Raw genomic sequence first — 16,305 nt, forward strand, 5'->3', positions numbered from 1 at the left:
AAGAGTGCCCCCTTAAAACTGTTTTTACATAGACATTGCAATGTAATATTTGTGTTTGTCTTTACTTACAAAGCTCTTAGCTATAGTACAACTTCAGGTGTGTGGCGTTCCAGGTACGAGGAATCGCCCCCCCCTCCAACGTCTCCAAGCGATAGGCTCCGTTCCCGAGTGCCTCGGTGATTCTGAACGGTCCAGTCCACTTGGGTGATAGCTTGTTCTCCATCTCGTACTGGTGGGCCTTTCTCATCACCAGATTGCCTTCTCTAAACTGCCTTGGCATCACCTTTGAGTTGTACCTTCGCTCGACCCTTCTCTTCACCGCCTCAGCCTTCAGCCTTGCCTCCTCCCTGACTTCATCCAGCAGATCCAGGTTCAGTCTTCGCTCTTCATTCGAGTCTTCCTCCACAAAGTTCTGGAATCTCGGCGAGCTCTCCTGAATCTCGACTGGGATCATGGCATCACACCCATAGACCAAGCTAAACGGGGTCTCATGGGTTCCTGACTGCTCGGTGGTGTGGTATGCCCAAACTATTCGGGGTACCTCCTCAGCCCAACTTCCCTTGGCTTTCTCGAGCCTTCTCTTCAAACCTCTCAGCAATACCCGGTTAGCCGATTCCACCTGGCCATTAGTCTGAGGGTGCTCGACGGATGCAAACACTTGCTGAATTCCGACCCCTTCGCAAAGCTTCTTCAACAGGTGGCTCGCAAACTGAGTCCCATTATCTGATACCAGGCGCTTAGGCACTCCAAACCGGCACACAATATTCTTCCATACGAAGCCTTCGATCTTGTGCGCGGTGATCTGGGCCACTGGTTCTGCTTCAATCCACTTGGTGAAATACTCAATCGCCACCACCAAGTACTTCATCTGCCTGATCGCCAGGGGAAAAGGCCCCAGGATGTCGATTCCCCAAGTATGAAACGGCCAAGGGTTGTAGATCGACTTCAAGTCCTCGGGAGGTGCCTTGTGCCAATCGGCGTGCTGCTGGCATTGTTTGCAGCACTGGGCATACTTCTTGCAATCTTCTCTCATGGATGGCCAGTAGTAGCCTGCACGGAGAGTCCTGGCGGCCAGAGCTCGACCCCCGACATGACTTCCACATATTCCTTCGTGGAGCTCTGCCATAACTCTTGTGCACTTCTCGCCGTGTATACATTCCAGGAGTGGGTGAGTGAATCCAAACCTGTACAGATCGCCATCAATCAATGTATACTTGCTGGAATTTTTCTTTACCTTCCTAGCTTCTGTTGGGTCTAGCGGGAGGAGGCCATCCGCCAGGCACCGCTTGTACTGTGTTATCCACGTGTCTGGCTCATGGGTGGCGCAGACCTGCATCACGTCCACCCTCTCTCCTCGACAAGCTCTAATTCTTGGCGATCTCAGGGTTTCTTGAGTCAAAGACTTATGGCTTCTCGCTGCTCTCTCCGTCGACCTGCTTATCTGAAGGACCAGGTGATCTGCTACAAATGCCCTCGGCGTCTTCAAAGTTTCTTGAATCACTGTCCTCTGCCTACCCCCCTTGCCCGAACTGGCGAACTTAGCAAGCAAGTCAGCTCGGGCATTCTGTTCTCGGGGCACATGCACCACTTCAAAAGAGGCAAAGGAACTCTTCAATTCCTGCACATACGCCAAGTAAGCCGCCATTTGTGGATCTTTGGCCTGGAACTCACCTGTTACTTGCCCTGTGACTAGCAGCGAGTCACTCTTAGCCATCAGCACTCTGGCTCCCATCTCTTTAGCCAGCAGAATCCCGGCGATCAGCGCCTCATACTCTGCTTGATTGTTGCTGGCTTTGAAGGCGAATCTCAACGATTGTTCGATCAGCACGCCGTTGGGTCCTTCCAATATGACTCCAGCACCGCTACCCTGCTGGTTTGACGATCCATCAACCGAGAGTACCCAACGGAAATCATCTCCTTCAACCCGCGTCGCCTCTGAAGAGAGCTCGACTACAAAATCTGCAAAGATTTGCCCTTTGATCGGTCCTCGAGGCTCATATTTAATGTCAAACTCTGACAACTCGACTGCCCACTTCACCATTCTTCCTGCAACGTCAGGTTTCTTCAAGACCTTCTGGATGGGGTCAGTCATCACCAGTATTGTGAAACTGTGGAAATAGTGGCGCAACCTCCTCGCCGAAAACACCACCGCCAAAGCAGCCTTCTCCAGGGCCTGATATCTCGTTTCTGGGCCCTGCAACACTTTGCTCACGAAATAAATAGGCTTCTGAGCCTGATCCTGGTCTTGGGCGAGCACTGCACTCACCGCCCTCTCAGTCACAGCGAAATACAACCTGAGAGGGATTCCCGCCAGTGGCTTGCACAAAACCGGCGTGCTCGCCAAATATTCCTTCAGCTTGACGAAAGCTTCCTCGCACTCTTTCGTCCAAGCGAACTTGTTATTGCGCCGCAGACACTGGAAATAGGGATGTCCCTTCTCTCCGCTCGCTGACACGAAGCGGGATAGGGCCGCCATCCGACCCGTCAGCTGCTGGACTTCTTTCACTGTAGTCGGGCTCCTAATTGCCAAGATGGCGGCACACTTGTCCGGGTTGGCCTCTATCCCCCTTTCAGTCAATAGAAAACCCAAAAATTTTCCAGCCTCCACGCCGAAAATGCATTTCTCCGGGTTGAGCTTCAACTTGAACTTGGCGATCGTCGTGAACAATTCTTCCAAGTCGGCAACGTGCATGCTTTTCTCCTGCGAGGTCACGACCATGTCATCGACGTAAGCTTGCACGTTCCTTCCCAGCATCGGTGCAAGTACTCGATCCATCAGCCTCTGGTACGTGGCCCCCGCGTTCTTCAGCCCGAACGGCATCACCTTATAGCAGTAGCACGACCTCTCCGTCATGAAGGCTGTTTTTTCTTCATCCATGGGATGCATCTTGATCTGATTATAGCCCGAGAAGGCGTCCAGGAAACTCAGCAGCTTGCACCCTGCGGCACTATCAACCAGGGCATCAATGCTTGGTAAAGGATACGAATCCTTTGGGCAAGCCTTATTCAGGTCGGTGAAATCGACGCACATGCGCCATTTCCCGTTGCTCTTCTTCACCAGCACGACATTTGTCAGCCACTCAGGGTACTGGACTTCCCTGATGTGGCCTGCAGCGAGGAGTTTCTGGGTCTCATCCTTGATCGCCTGCCTCCTTTCTTCGTTAAACTTCCTCCTTCTTTGTCGCACCGGTCTCACCATGCTGTCCATCGCCAGATGATGGCACAAGAAGTCGGGATCGATCCCGGGCATGTCCGAAGCAGACCAGGCAAACGCGTCCAGATGCCGTTCAATCACCTTGGCGATCTGGTCCTGGAGATCGACCTCCAGAGATCTTCCGAGCTTGAAAACCTTTCCCCCGATCTCCTTCTCGAGCCACTGCTCGACGGGTTTGGGCCTGGACTCTCTGGCGATCACCGCCTTGGTGATTCCGAGTTCCCTTGCTTCCTCCGGGCGATTCCGCGCCTCTTCCTCCTCCAGGGCAGCATTCCTCTCCCCCAGCTCAACATCTACCATCTCTACGTCCCTTCCAGCGGCCTCCTCCATTATCAGCGGTCTGGGCTTCACACCGGGCGGTGGGGTGGTTGTGACATAGCTCACTGATCTTTTATTTTTCAGGCTATTTTCATAGCACTTTTTCGCTTCCTTCTGATCAGACTTTATCGTGATTACCACCCCTTCCATGGACGGCAGCTTCACCTTCATGTGCCGAGTCGATGGAATTGCGCCTATCCTGTTGAGAGTGGGCCTTCCCAGCAGGATGTTGTATGCTGAAGGGGCGTTTACGATGAGGTACTTGATTTTCTCCGTCCTCGACCCGGCCTCATCGGTAAACGTGGTTCTCAGCTCGATGTACCCCCTGACCTCCACCTGGTCGCCAGCGAACCCATACAAGCACCCTCCATAGGGCCTTAGCTGGTCAAGGGGCAACTCCAACTGCGTGAAAGTCGGCCAGAACATCACGTCTGCCGAACTTCCTTGGTCCACCAGAACTCGGTGGACCTTCCTCCCCGCCGTGATCAACGAAATAACAATGGGATCGTTGTCATGAGGCACAACGTCCCGAAGATCCTGCTTGGTGAACGTAATGTCCACTTCAGGCGAGTGATCTTCAAACATGTCTAATGACATCACCGATCGCGCGTACTTTTTCCTCTGCGACGCGGTGCATCCACCACCTGAGAAACCCCCTGCAATGGTGTGGATCTCCCCATGGATGGGCATCTCGTGTTGCTGGGCTTCTCCCCCTGCCGGCTGGGAACTCGACGCTCCTCCGGTCCTTCTGTCCAGCAGATAGTCGTTTAGGAACCCGCTCTTAACCAGATCGTCGAGCTGGTACCCTAAAGACAAACACGAGTCCAGGTTGTGGCCAAAGCACTGGTGGAACTCGCACCAGACATCCGGCTTCGACCCTAACACCTTGTCACCCACCTTCTCGGGCGCCTTCAACCTAGCAGATATGTTAGGGATAGCGATCAGGTCCGCTAGTCCCATGACAAATTTGTGCTTAGGCGGGCGATTGTATTCCCGGCGTGCTGGTTGTTGGCGTGCTGGCGGTTGGCGCGCTTGGCTTCTTCCCTTGTTTCTCCTATCGTAAGGATAACGAGTCCTTTGATCCTTTCTGGCCGCCGCTGCCGTTTCCAGCACCCTCTGTGGCTGGATCCTGGTCTGGGCGCGTGGCCTGACGGGAGCCACACTACCTCTCTTCTCGGCGACCTCACTCTCGTCAGCGATGTGAGCCACCGCAAGTCGCCTGACTTCAGCAAACGTCGCTGGATGAGCCCTGATCAAGGCTTCGCAGAATGGCCCTGGCTGCACGCCCTTCTTGAAGGCATAAACCAGCATTTCTTCATCCTTGGCCGGCGACCTGACCATCTGCGCTCCGAAGCGATTGAGGTAGTCTCTGAGGGACTCCCCGTGGTACTGCCTTATATCAAACAGGTCATAGGACACCCTGGGCGGTGCCTTGTTCACAATATACTGCTCGACAAAGATTTTCGAGAATTGCTGAAAATTAGTTATGTGGCCATTAGGCAGGCTCACAAACCACTCCATCGCCGTTCCCTGGAGCGTGCTCACGAACATCTTACAATAGACAGCATCCGACCCCCCTGACAGCATCATCTGTGTGTGGAACGTGGTCAGATGAGCCTCTGGATCTTCCACGCCAGTAAAAACAGCTTTAACCGGGACCACGCTCGTGGGAATTGGCGTATCGGTAATCGCCTGAATGAAAGGCATTGGGAAAACACGAGGCGGCGTCGACGGTGCCACCTCTTCAGCGGAAGAACGAACCTGCTGCTCCTGAAGAGCTCAACGTAGCTCTTCAGCTAATTTGCTGAGCTCCTCGTTCCTGGCGCGAGAGGCGACCAGGTCTTCATGTATCCTCGCCTGCTCGACGCGCGAGGCTTCTACAGTGGCCTGCAATGAGCGCATCATTTCTGCCATCTGCGCCATGGTCATGGCGGCGTCGCTTTCAGCTGCGACGGGAGCCATAGGACTGGAACGATTGCTCCTCATCTTTCTCATCAACTTCAGCGAACCACAGAAATACAGCAAATAACACTTCAACCACGAACGAACCAGCGACCGATCGGAGAAGATTCAAGAAACTGCGCAAGAACTTCAAGAACACCGCGAACCTTCGAAGAAAATCGCAGCTTCACCAAAAACCACCGTTTCCCCGCGAACCAAACAACCACTCGAAAGCACTCGAATCCACCGATCGAAAAGCCGAACGAACGGTTTAAAACACAAACTTCACCGAACAAAACTCAGAGAAACCAAGAACGACGGTTGCACCAGCACACAACCCGCGCAGAAAACCTCAAAACCTCCACGAACTCACGCTTTGGATGGGAGCACGTTTTACACGGCCCCACGGTGGGCGCCTGATGATCCTGCCTGTTGACCGGAGCGCTGGAGAATGCCTCGTCAAAGGATCGACGTGCGCGCCGCTTCTCACTTCCGTTCCTCCTCTGGATCTATCTCAAGAACCTGCAAAGAAACGATACGGCGCCGCTGCGGCCGATCGCACTCCGACGCTCAAGTCAGTGACGGTATCACCAAATACTAAGAACTGGAACCGTGCAAATCTCTCTCACAAACAGCTCTGTCACTCGCAAGCGTAAAGTGTATGAACTGAACGTGCGTACCTTAGAAAATCTGTTAGGAACTCTTATATACCTGGTGGTTTTCTCTCTCCTGGCAGTTACAGGCTTGGACACGTGGCCTGCATCCAACCGTAAACGTGCCATCATCTGGAAGCTCACTGACTTGGCGCTGCTTCTACTCTCATTTTGGCTAAGTTACCTATGCATGGTACTGCCCAGTGCATAGCTAACTCAGGAGTGCGATCTCTACTGAAACTGGCGAGGTAGGGCCTTCATACACCTTCCCTGTGGTCTCGCCGGCCGCCTTCATAATCTGCTTCTCCTTTAACTTCGGCGATGTGCTTGTTCTGGCGATCTCCGACTGCCTGGTCGCCTGAGTCTGCATCTGGCGACTTCGTCCTCAACCTGGCGATCGCCTATCCTGGTAAGCTAGAGATCGGAACACGCCAACTTAACTATCGGCGACTACACGTGCCTCCCGACTTCCTTCCCAACTGTCAACCTGGCGCCTTGTCAACACGCCTACACTGTAACAGGATGCCACGTCATCGCATCCGACCACCAGGGCGGTACAGCTGTCATGGAATCAACTCCTTCCACCTCAAAGAGAGTCAAAACCAGGGCTGTAAGGTCTGGAGGAAGGCTAGAAGGCTGGTTTTCTGGAGACAATGATCTCATTGAGAAGTATAGGTATGAAACAAGTATCAAGAAGATAAACAACCCCAAGGTTGTATGCTTTGATTGGCTGAAAAGTCAAAAGCTTGATAATGTGAGAAGGCTGCTCAAGGATCAATCTCTCAAAAAGTTCCTGGAGATGAAGGGAAACATTTATCCAGATTTGGTGAGGGTGTTCTACACAAACTTGAAGTTTGAGGGAAACAATCTAGTTTCTCATGTGAAAGGTGTAGAAATGGAGATAACTCATGAAGTATGGACTGCTGTTGCTGGACTTAAGTTCTCTGGTCTGAGAATCAACAAGGGAAACCTTGGTGTGGTGGAGGTTTTTAACAAAATCCAATTCTACAAAAGTTGCTTGAAGAATAATCATGCTCAAGTTAGTACATGCTCGGTTGGAGGTTTGAAACTTGATGAGAGATTGCTTGGTCTCATTGTAACTTGGATTCTAACTCCAAGGGGGAGTAATCATTATGTGCTAACTGAAGAAGATCCGGTTTATATCTTCTGCATCACCAAGAAAATCAAGATCAATTGGATTCATATAATCAAAGAACACGTGCAAAAAGTCATGAGGTTAGGTGATTATCATTATCCATATGCTGTTTTGATATCTAAATTTCTACTCTATTTTGAAGTTAATCTTGAAGATGAAACTTCTAAGCTGGTCAAGTCAACTCAAGAGTTGAACAATAGATCACTCAGCAAGATGGGTTTTACAAAAGTAGGTGGAAAATGGATAAGCAAGGATGGTGATCATGGTGCCTCATCTAGTGGTGTTGCTAATCTTGAACAAGATGAACCTGCTGATATGGATGTTCAACATGAAGATCCACCTGAAGATTTTCAAGATGATGGACCAAGTGCTGATGATGGACATCAAGGAGAAAGGATGCAAACCATGTCGCCTTTTAAAAGACTCATGGTGAATAGGCTTGATAGCTTTGCTGAAAATCAAAGGAGCCTCCATGATCTCTGTGTTAGTAATTTCCAAAGGATTGACACCAGGTTTGACAACATGGATGCAAGGTTTATGACTCTGGATGAACAGATTGAAGTTGTTCAGAATCAAATCTTTGATCTTCAGTTTGCTGATGAAGAAGAATGAATGAAGAATAACCGATTGTTTCGATAACCAATCGATTGTTTTTGGCTGATATTTCTGGTTTTTTAAAAATTTCCTTCCTTCTTTTGTTGTTGCTTTAATTCTGATGTAATAAAAACAATATCTTGTTTTATCTCTTATCTTTGTCTATTTGTGAAGACAAATAGGGGGAGATATATGCTGTGTTTTGAGTTTCTGGTTTCAGTGATAAAACAGTTTAGGTTATGTAATATGTTTATGATATTAGGTGTTTTGAACTTTAACTGTTTATCTGTATGCTAACAAAATATCAGAAGTTTAATGTTTTGCTCAAAGTTCTATTGCAGGAACTGCTTCAGATTTAATCAGGTACAACACAAACATCAGGGATTTGTCTTCAACAAATAGGGGGAGATTGTTGAACCAAGTGGTGTTCATGTTTTGAAGAATCCAAATACTTTGAAGGATGTTGAAGCCTCTGCTATGCTTGATGTTGCTGTGCTGGTTTAAGCTTTGTTCTGGGGTAGTTTATATGTTGTAATCCATCCTGTGATTAAATCTAAAGCATTAGCATTCTCAATCTTTGTGAAAGTAAAATGTTTTCAAACTAAGTTAAAACAACCGATTGTTTTGTCGAAACAACCGATTGTTTATACTTAGGTGTTTTGAGAAAAAGATTGAAAACTATTTTGAATGGTTGAACTGTTAAAGTACCAAATCAACTGATTGATTCGAGGAAACAACCGATTGTTTGTTTTGGGACCATAACAGAAAAACTATTTTCTTGTTGACTGAGCTTTAAATGTTTTAACTGCTTACGCTCCAGTCATTAAATGTTTTGACCAATCTTTTAATGCAATTTAAGAGTTAGTTAAGATTTGATAACAAACAACATCTTTGAATAAATTCAGAAAAACAGATTTGACAATTAAGAATCTTTGAAAAAGTTTTTTCAAAGAGTTTTTTCAAAGTGCTGAGATTGCTAAGAGTTTGTGATTGATCAAAGTGTTGGAATTTGATTATGCTTGTATTGATTTCAGATTATCTTCTGTAACAAGTGTAATCCTTGTACTCTGTTGAACAATTCGTTTTCTGTGTTTGCTGAGATTGGCTGTGAGTTCTTGAGGTGTTCAAGATCAGCAATCTTAGTTTGAAGTAGTGTTGTTGGTCAGATGACATGTATATAATGGGTTTGTTTAAACTATGTATTTTATAAAAGCCATCAATCTGCATTGGAAGTTAGGAGGCATTAGAAATACCATTTTTAGAATGTAATATGTGAACAAAGAATATAACTTTTATTTCACGGCTACTTTTGATATGAGAATACACTCTTTCTAAATAGTCTTACAATAGACTTTTCAAATTCTACCTTCTCTCTCATAAAACCTATACTATAAATGACATTTAAAATCATAGTATAAATGACATTCAAAACTAGAATTAAAGGCAATAATTATTGGCTATTCAAATATCAAAATAAAACTGAAGAGGGCTTTGAGTTTAATGCTAACAAATTCCCCCCTTAAACTCAAACCTTTAATATTCTTCATTCACCATACTCTTCTGGATTAGAAGCAACTTCAGTTTTCTTCACTGCACCAATCCATGCAAAATTTTGAATTGAATTACTTTTAATTTTCCAAACAAAATCTTCTTCACTTTCACCTTTTGAATTAAAAGGATTTAGGAAAGACTCTGGCTTCAATGAGCTTGGAACATAATGATTAGACCATATATCCTTGGTAGGTAATGCCTCAACACCATTCCATACCACTATTTTCAAGTAAAATTGAAAACTTATAAGGGGCTTCTAATTTGGACAAGAATTCATTCACCTTTTCTTTTTGTGCCAAAAGCAACAAATGGAGTTCTTCTACTTGATTAACTCTACTTTATTTTTCTTTCTCCACTTCTTCAAATTTTGTAAACCCTCTTTCTAGGTTACCAAATTTTGCTTCAACACTCTCCAATTGAGATACCAGGACACTCCTTTCATTCAGACGATTATGCTTTTCATTAGTTAATAAATTGCACAATTCTTCCAAGCTACTTGATTTTGCCCTTGAAACTTCAAATTCACTTTTTTTCATCACAAAGGACTTCATGGACAATGTACTCTTTAAGTTGAGTTTGAACATTCGATTCTTTGTCATCTCCACATTTGCAAGAACATGTCCATTTTTTGTCCTTCAAGTGCAAAATTTGGTCTTTCATGAAAATCGAATAACCTTTCTCCAATAAATGTCCCATACTGAGAATATTATTCTTCAAATCGGGTACATAATAAACGTCCTTCATTATACCTTCTTTTCCGTCCTTTTGGGAAAAACATATTTTCCCCAGCCTTTGATTAGAACTTTTGTTGAGTCTCCAAAGGATTTCGGCGGGTCGAGTCGGCTGTCACGGTCGTTCGAGGGAACCTGACCAGGCATGACTCTTCGTCCATCTCGGTCTCCCACGGAGGGAGTCTGTCTCTCGCCCCTTCGGCGTCCCTGGGTTAGGGGGAGAGGTGTAGGAGCTGCTGACAACGTTGGTCGGCACAGTAAAAGGTCCTACCTCCCCCAGCTTCTTTTTCATCTCTTCGTTCTCCATGTGGAGAACCTGCAACTCCTGCTCGTTCTTCTGAGAAGTCTCCTCGGTCTTTCTCTTCATCTCGACCATCTCTCTACAGAGATAACAACATCGTCTGGTCGGCTTCAATCATTCTCTCCATACTTCTGGTTGAGACCATCTACTTTTTTTCTTTAGCTAGTTTCTCTCGGCCCCACGGTGGGCGCCAATTGTTCCTATTAGGTAGATGGGACCTAGAGAACTATTGAAGTCTTTGTCTTCCTCCTTCGGTCGGGCAGGTTGTTGAGTGCTTGACTGGGATCCTTCTCATCTTCGCGCTTCTCCTTCGACTCTCAGTCTTGGGTGAACACCAAATGGGGGGGGATACCTCCGGAAGGCACTCCGACGCTCAAGTCAGTAAAGCGGGTGATCAGTATTCGGGTAGGTGCACAGTAATAAATGACGTACCTTCGTCATTGGGATGTGTGTTATTTATATTATTTTAATGGGCTTACCTTACTAGGCCTGATTAGCTTACCTTAATGACATATTAGCTTCACTGACCTGGTTGGAGCATTAATGGATGTATGGGTTGGCCGACCAGGCCGACCATGGCGATTTCCCTCGTCTCGGCAAAAATTTTGTGGTCTCGGCCAGGTTTCCCCGATTTCGGTCAGTAAGCCCGAGTCTCGGTCAAGGTGACCGGACCTTTGGTCTCGCCCATACCAGTACACTTGCCCCTTAGGCTCGAGGACGGTTATGTCCAATGAGTCTTTAATGGTAGGGTGTCGGTCATCTTGGGCAGGGAGACCGAGACACGTTATGGTGTCGATCGTTAATGGTAGGGTATCGGTTGGCCTCCCCTGGGCGCATGACTATTGGGCTTCCCGAGGTGTGATGTGACCTTTGGCGGTGTGATGTGACATGACGTGCATTTATGAGGGGTTTTTCGGGGGGAAGCGTTGTGGATCGTTGGATCCAAGAGATCTAACGGTTGAGATTGATCCAATGATTCGAATTCTGAGGCCCTTGGGCCCTATAAATAGAGGTCCCAACAGTGTCGAGACGTTGTGCTTTTAATTTGTGAGTTTGTCTGATAGCCGAGCATTTTCTCGCTCATTGCTCTGAGAACCGAGTGATCTCCCGCCCTCAATCTCGCCTCTCTCTCTTTTTTGTAAGGTTAGTTATGTCGACTCTGTCTCGGCCTACGTCTTCTTCTTCCGGTCACCCCTCTTCTCCCCTTGGTCGCCCCTTTCCTCCCCTTTAACAATCTTCCTCCTCCTCTTCTTCTTCTTCTTCATCATCTACCACCGACTCCTTATCGGTCGGGGTGGCCGAGGCGCCACACAAGGTAGAGGTCGTAATGGGGGACGATCCGGCCAATGCCATTTACCGGTCGGACTCTCCCCCGACGGCCATTCCTCTGGTGGACCTTAGCTGGGTAGACCCTAAGGTAGTTGAGATATCGTCCAACTATAACACCGAGGTTGCTATGATCGAATTCTTGGCCAAGCACCCGGTTTAAAGGCAGGTGGGCATTCTCGCTACTTTAGCGTTTTGCCCTGTGAGCCCACCAAGAGGGTGTGCTTGGGGCGATCGGGCACTGGTCCCCCTTTCTTTTATATGTATACGTGCCTTTTCTCATACCTCCATGTGTCTCTTCCCTTTGATGAGTTCACGATTGGCGTCCTTCGGGTGCTCAATGTGGCTCCCACCCAGATTCATCAAAAAACCTAGGCGTCCCTTCAGGCCTTTCCCTTGTTGTGTGATGTAATGTGCCTGTCGTGTGATGTAACGCCTCTCACTTCGTCCAAAAGGCCTATTGGCACTCGTTCGTCGAGGGGGAGTGTGTTATTTGACTCTTTCGCCGTCTCTTATAAGAGGTTTAAAGAGAGGTTTGTGAGGGTCATTGTTCGGTCGGAGGCGACGACCCTTTTTCTTTTATGAGGCCGGTCGGTCGAGGTTTCTCCTCTACTGGACTCGTAAGCCTTGTGACTTCAAGGTCTGGCTGAGGTCGACAGAGGGCGCCAATGAGCTGGAGGTCCTCTCGCTCTTTGATGCCCTCCCGAGGAAGCTTCCATGCCAGAGGCTGATCCCAAGTCGGCGTGATGGGCGGTCGTAAGGGGTATGGGTCTTTGTTTATACTTTTTCGGTCGGTCGTTTCGTTGTTTCGGTCGGTCTTATAGCGCTTCTAACACTTGTTTATTTTTTGTTTTGTTTTGCAGATATCATGGTGCAAGAACGACCGGCTGCTGTGAGTGCTCTTGACAAGCACAGACAGCGGGCGGCCGAGCAAAAGAGTAGTCGTAGCATCGAAGAGATGCCTGCGCATAAGGGCTCGGCGTCCCGACCCTTCCCAGAAATCTAAAAAAGGCCCAAGAGATGGTGGGAACGTTGCCACCACCACCCGTTCCCCTGGGTCCATGCCGACACCTCCCCCGGCTCGCCCTCGCCCAGGTGGGTGGAGAACGTGGTGGGGCCCCTTGAGGCTGGTGCTAGAGCTTCACCATCGCCCCTTGATCTTCTAGGGGGTGGCCTCCAATTTACGCGAAGAGTTTGTGTGGCCCTCCTTGAGGAGACTCGGGAGTCGATCCGAGGCGTCTCCCCCTCGGACTTGTTGAGGAGCGGTTTGGAGCTGATGTGTCGCTCGATCGTCCTCGTCGAGCACGAGATTCAAGGCCGAGATTTTCGTGCCGAGGATGTGTTTCGATTGGAGCATCAACTGGTCGAGGCCTCTAAGGACCTAAAGCAGTCTTTGGCTACAAACAGTGAGCTCTCGGCCAATATTGCTCAGGAGGGGGCTGAGAGGGAGCTCGCCCAACAACACGCTGCTGAGGCGAGACAGCATTTGGCGGAGGAGAAGGCCGAAGCGCTGAGATCGTCGAGCTGAAGAAGATGGTTGAGGAGAGAGATGAGAAACTCTTGTCTTTGGCCACTGAAATGGTCGACCTTCGAGCTGCAAAGGACGAGGCTGAGGCTGAGCTCGACCAGAACTACGAAGACTCGAAGGAGCTATTGAAGCAATGATTTGACCGAGCCATGTGCCAAACCCACGTGCTTTTTGGGGGGCTGCCGGCCACTAGTGGCTTTGACCTCGATTATTAGGTTTACAAGGGTCGGTCGGTGGTGAGTTCTGAGGTGGCTGCTTTGGCTGCACAAGAGGTTGGGTCGGCCGAGGTTGAGGAGGGAGAATGCATTGAAGTTAATCCAGAATAGGTTAGCCCTTGGCCGGGGTGTGGCCTTCTCTTGTTTTCATATTTTCTCTCTACTCCAAGGCTAGGGTGTGGCCTCCCCTTTTGCAGTTATCAATGTATCGCCCTTGCTTTTTGTATCTAAGATGAATTTTCACAAGTTAAAATGTTGGTCTTTAATTATTTGGGCGGTCGGCCATTAACTATGAATGCTTAATCGAACAGGTAAAATGGGTGGTCGGCCATTAGTTGTGATTGCGTTAATCAAACAAGTTGAATGGTCGGTCGACCATTAATTGTGATTAACGTTAATCAAACAAGTTGGGCGGTCGGCCATTAACTATGATTGTTTAATAGAACAAGTTGAAATGGGCGATCGGCCATTAACTGTGATTGTGTTATTCGAACAAGTTAATATGGGCGGTCGACCATTAACTATGATTGCGTTATTCGAACAAGTTAATATGGGCGGTCAGCCATTAACTGTGATTTTGTTTGTGCCAAGTTACAATGTTAACTAAGGTGTGTATCGATCGGTCTCGGCAGGGTTGTGCCGGTTAGGGCTTCATCCAGACCGAGCCGAGTGTAAGGTGTTCGCAGGGTATGCCAGTTAAGGCTTCCTGTAGACCTAACCTAGTTGATCGGTCTCGGCAAGGTATGCCGGTTAAGGCTTCATCAAGACCAAATCTAGTTGATCGGTCTCGGCAGGGTATGCCGGTTAAGGCTTCACCCAGACCAAACCTAGTTGATCGGTCTCGACAGGGTATGCCGGTTAGGGCTATATCCAGACCAAGCCGAGAGAGGTGTTTGCAGGGTATGCCAGTTAAGGCTTCATCCAGACCAAACCTGGTTGATCGATCTCGGCAGGGTATGCCGGTTAGGGCTTCATCCTGACCGAGCCGAGGGGTTGCGGGAAAACGCCTCATCAAAACTCCCTGGTAGGGTGAGGAAAGAGTGCGTGACTTTATTAAATTCATATGAAATAAAACTTGAGGTGCGTGGCATTCCACGTCCTCGGTACAATTTTGCCCGAAAGCCACTCTAAGTGATAATCTCCCCCCTTTGCGACTTCTCAGACTCGAAAAGGTCCCTCCTAGTTGGACGAGAACTTCCCTTCATTTTTTCTCGCGTTGCTGCGCATTCTCCAAACAAGGTCTCCCTTCTGGAAGCTCTTCGGCCAGACTTTTGTCTTGTATCTCCTTGACACCCGGATCTTACAGGCGACCTCCTGAATCCTGCTTTTGTCACGAAACTTACGTACCAAATCAAGGTTGACCGCTAGGCTTTCCTCGTTTAGGGTGAGGTCGAACATCTGCCTTCGTATGGTGGGTTCGGCCACCTCGACTGGGATCATGGCCTCGACCCCATATGTCAGGTTGTAGGGTGTCTCCTGCGTGGTAGTCTGGGGGGTGCATTTGTACGCCCAGAGTACTTCTATCAGCTCCTCGGTCCATCAGCCTTTTGCCTTGCCTAGGCTTTTTTCAGCTCATTGAGTATGACCTTGTTCGCAGCCTCGGCCTGCCCGTTGGTTTGCGGGTGTTCGACCGAGGCCGTAGCAGACTTGATGCCCAGGTCGTCATAGAAGGATTGCAGGCCTCGATCAATAAACTATCGACCATTATTAGTGATTATTGTGTGGGGGACGCCGAATTGGCAAACAATGCTTCTCCATACGAAATTTTGGACGTTTTTGGCCGAGATGGATGTAAGGGGTACGGCCTCGATCCATTTCGAAAATAGTAAACTCCCACGAGGAGGAACTTGGTCTGCCCTTTTCCTAGCACAAAGGGACCGATGATACTGTGCAGCTCTTCCGGCCTTATGTGATGGATGGTCGGCCGCCCCATCCACTAGGCGATCGATATTTGGGAGGGGATAGGTATCCTTTGGGCATGCGCTGTTGAGGTTTCTATAGTCAACGCACATCCTCCAGCTGTTGTTTGGTTTGGTGACCATGACGACATTGGCCAATCAAATCGTGTATCGGGCCTCCCGTATGAATCCGGCCGATAGAAGCTTCTCGGATTCTCCCTTCGCTGCTAGGTGTTTTTCATCGCCCAGATCCCTCTTCTTCTGGGAGATTGGTCAGGCTTCTTTGAATATCGACAGTGGATGGGTGATGACGTCAGGGCTCACCCCCGCATGTCGATCGGTGTCCATGAGAACATGTCCATATTCTTCTTCGGCCCGGTGTCCATGATCTCGGTTTCGGCAGCGGCCATGGTCGTCCCTACAGCAGTGTTGTGTTATTTGTCTAGGAGGGGTACTCTCCTAAGCTCTTCTCTTGCCTCCAATCTATCCTCGGTCGCCTGGGGATCGAGGTTTACCAACGCGACTGTTGGCTCAACTGACATTGGTCGAGCCCCCCCTGGGTGAGCGGTCCTTTCGGGAGGACTTTCTCTTGGGAGAGGTGTCGTACCTTAAGGGTTCCACCCGGAGGCTTTCGGCGTAGCACTCTCATGCCTCCTTCTGGTCCACATGGATCGTAAGAATGTCCCCCGTCTTCGAAGGGAACTTCATTGCCAGGTGAGGGGTCGATACTATGGCCATCAGCCTGTTGACCGAGGAGGATGTTGTAGGAGGTATTGGCATCGATGACCAGATACCGGATCTTTATAGTCTTGGTGTTCTTCCCCTCGCTGAAGGTGGTGTAGAGCTCAATGTTTCTTCCGGGCGTTGTTGGTGCTCCCT

This window comes from Phaseolus vulgaris, chromosome 8 (assembly GCF_051622355.1).
Source record: "Phaseolus vulgaris cultivar YP4 chromosome 8, ASM5162235v1, whole genome shotgun sequence".
Taxonomy (NCBI): Eukaryota; Viridiplantae; Streptophyta; class Magnoliopsida; order Fabales; family Fabaceae; genus Phaseolus; species Phaseolus vulgaris.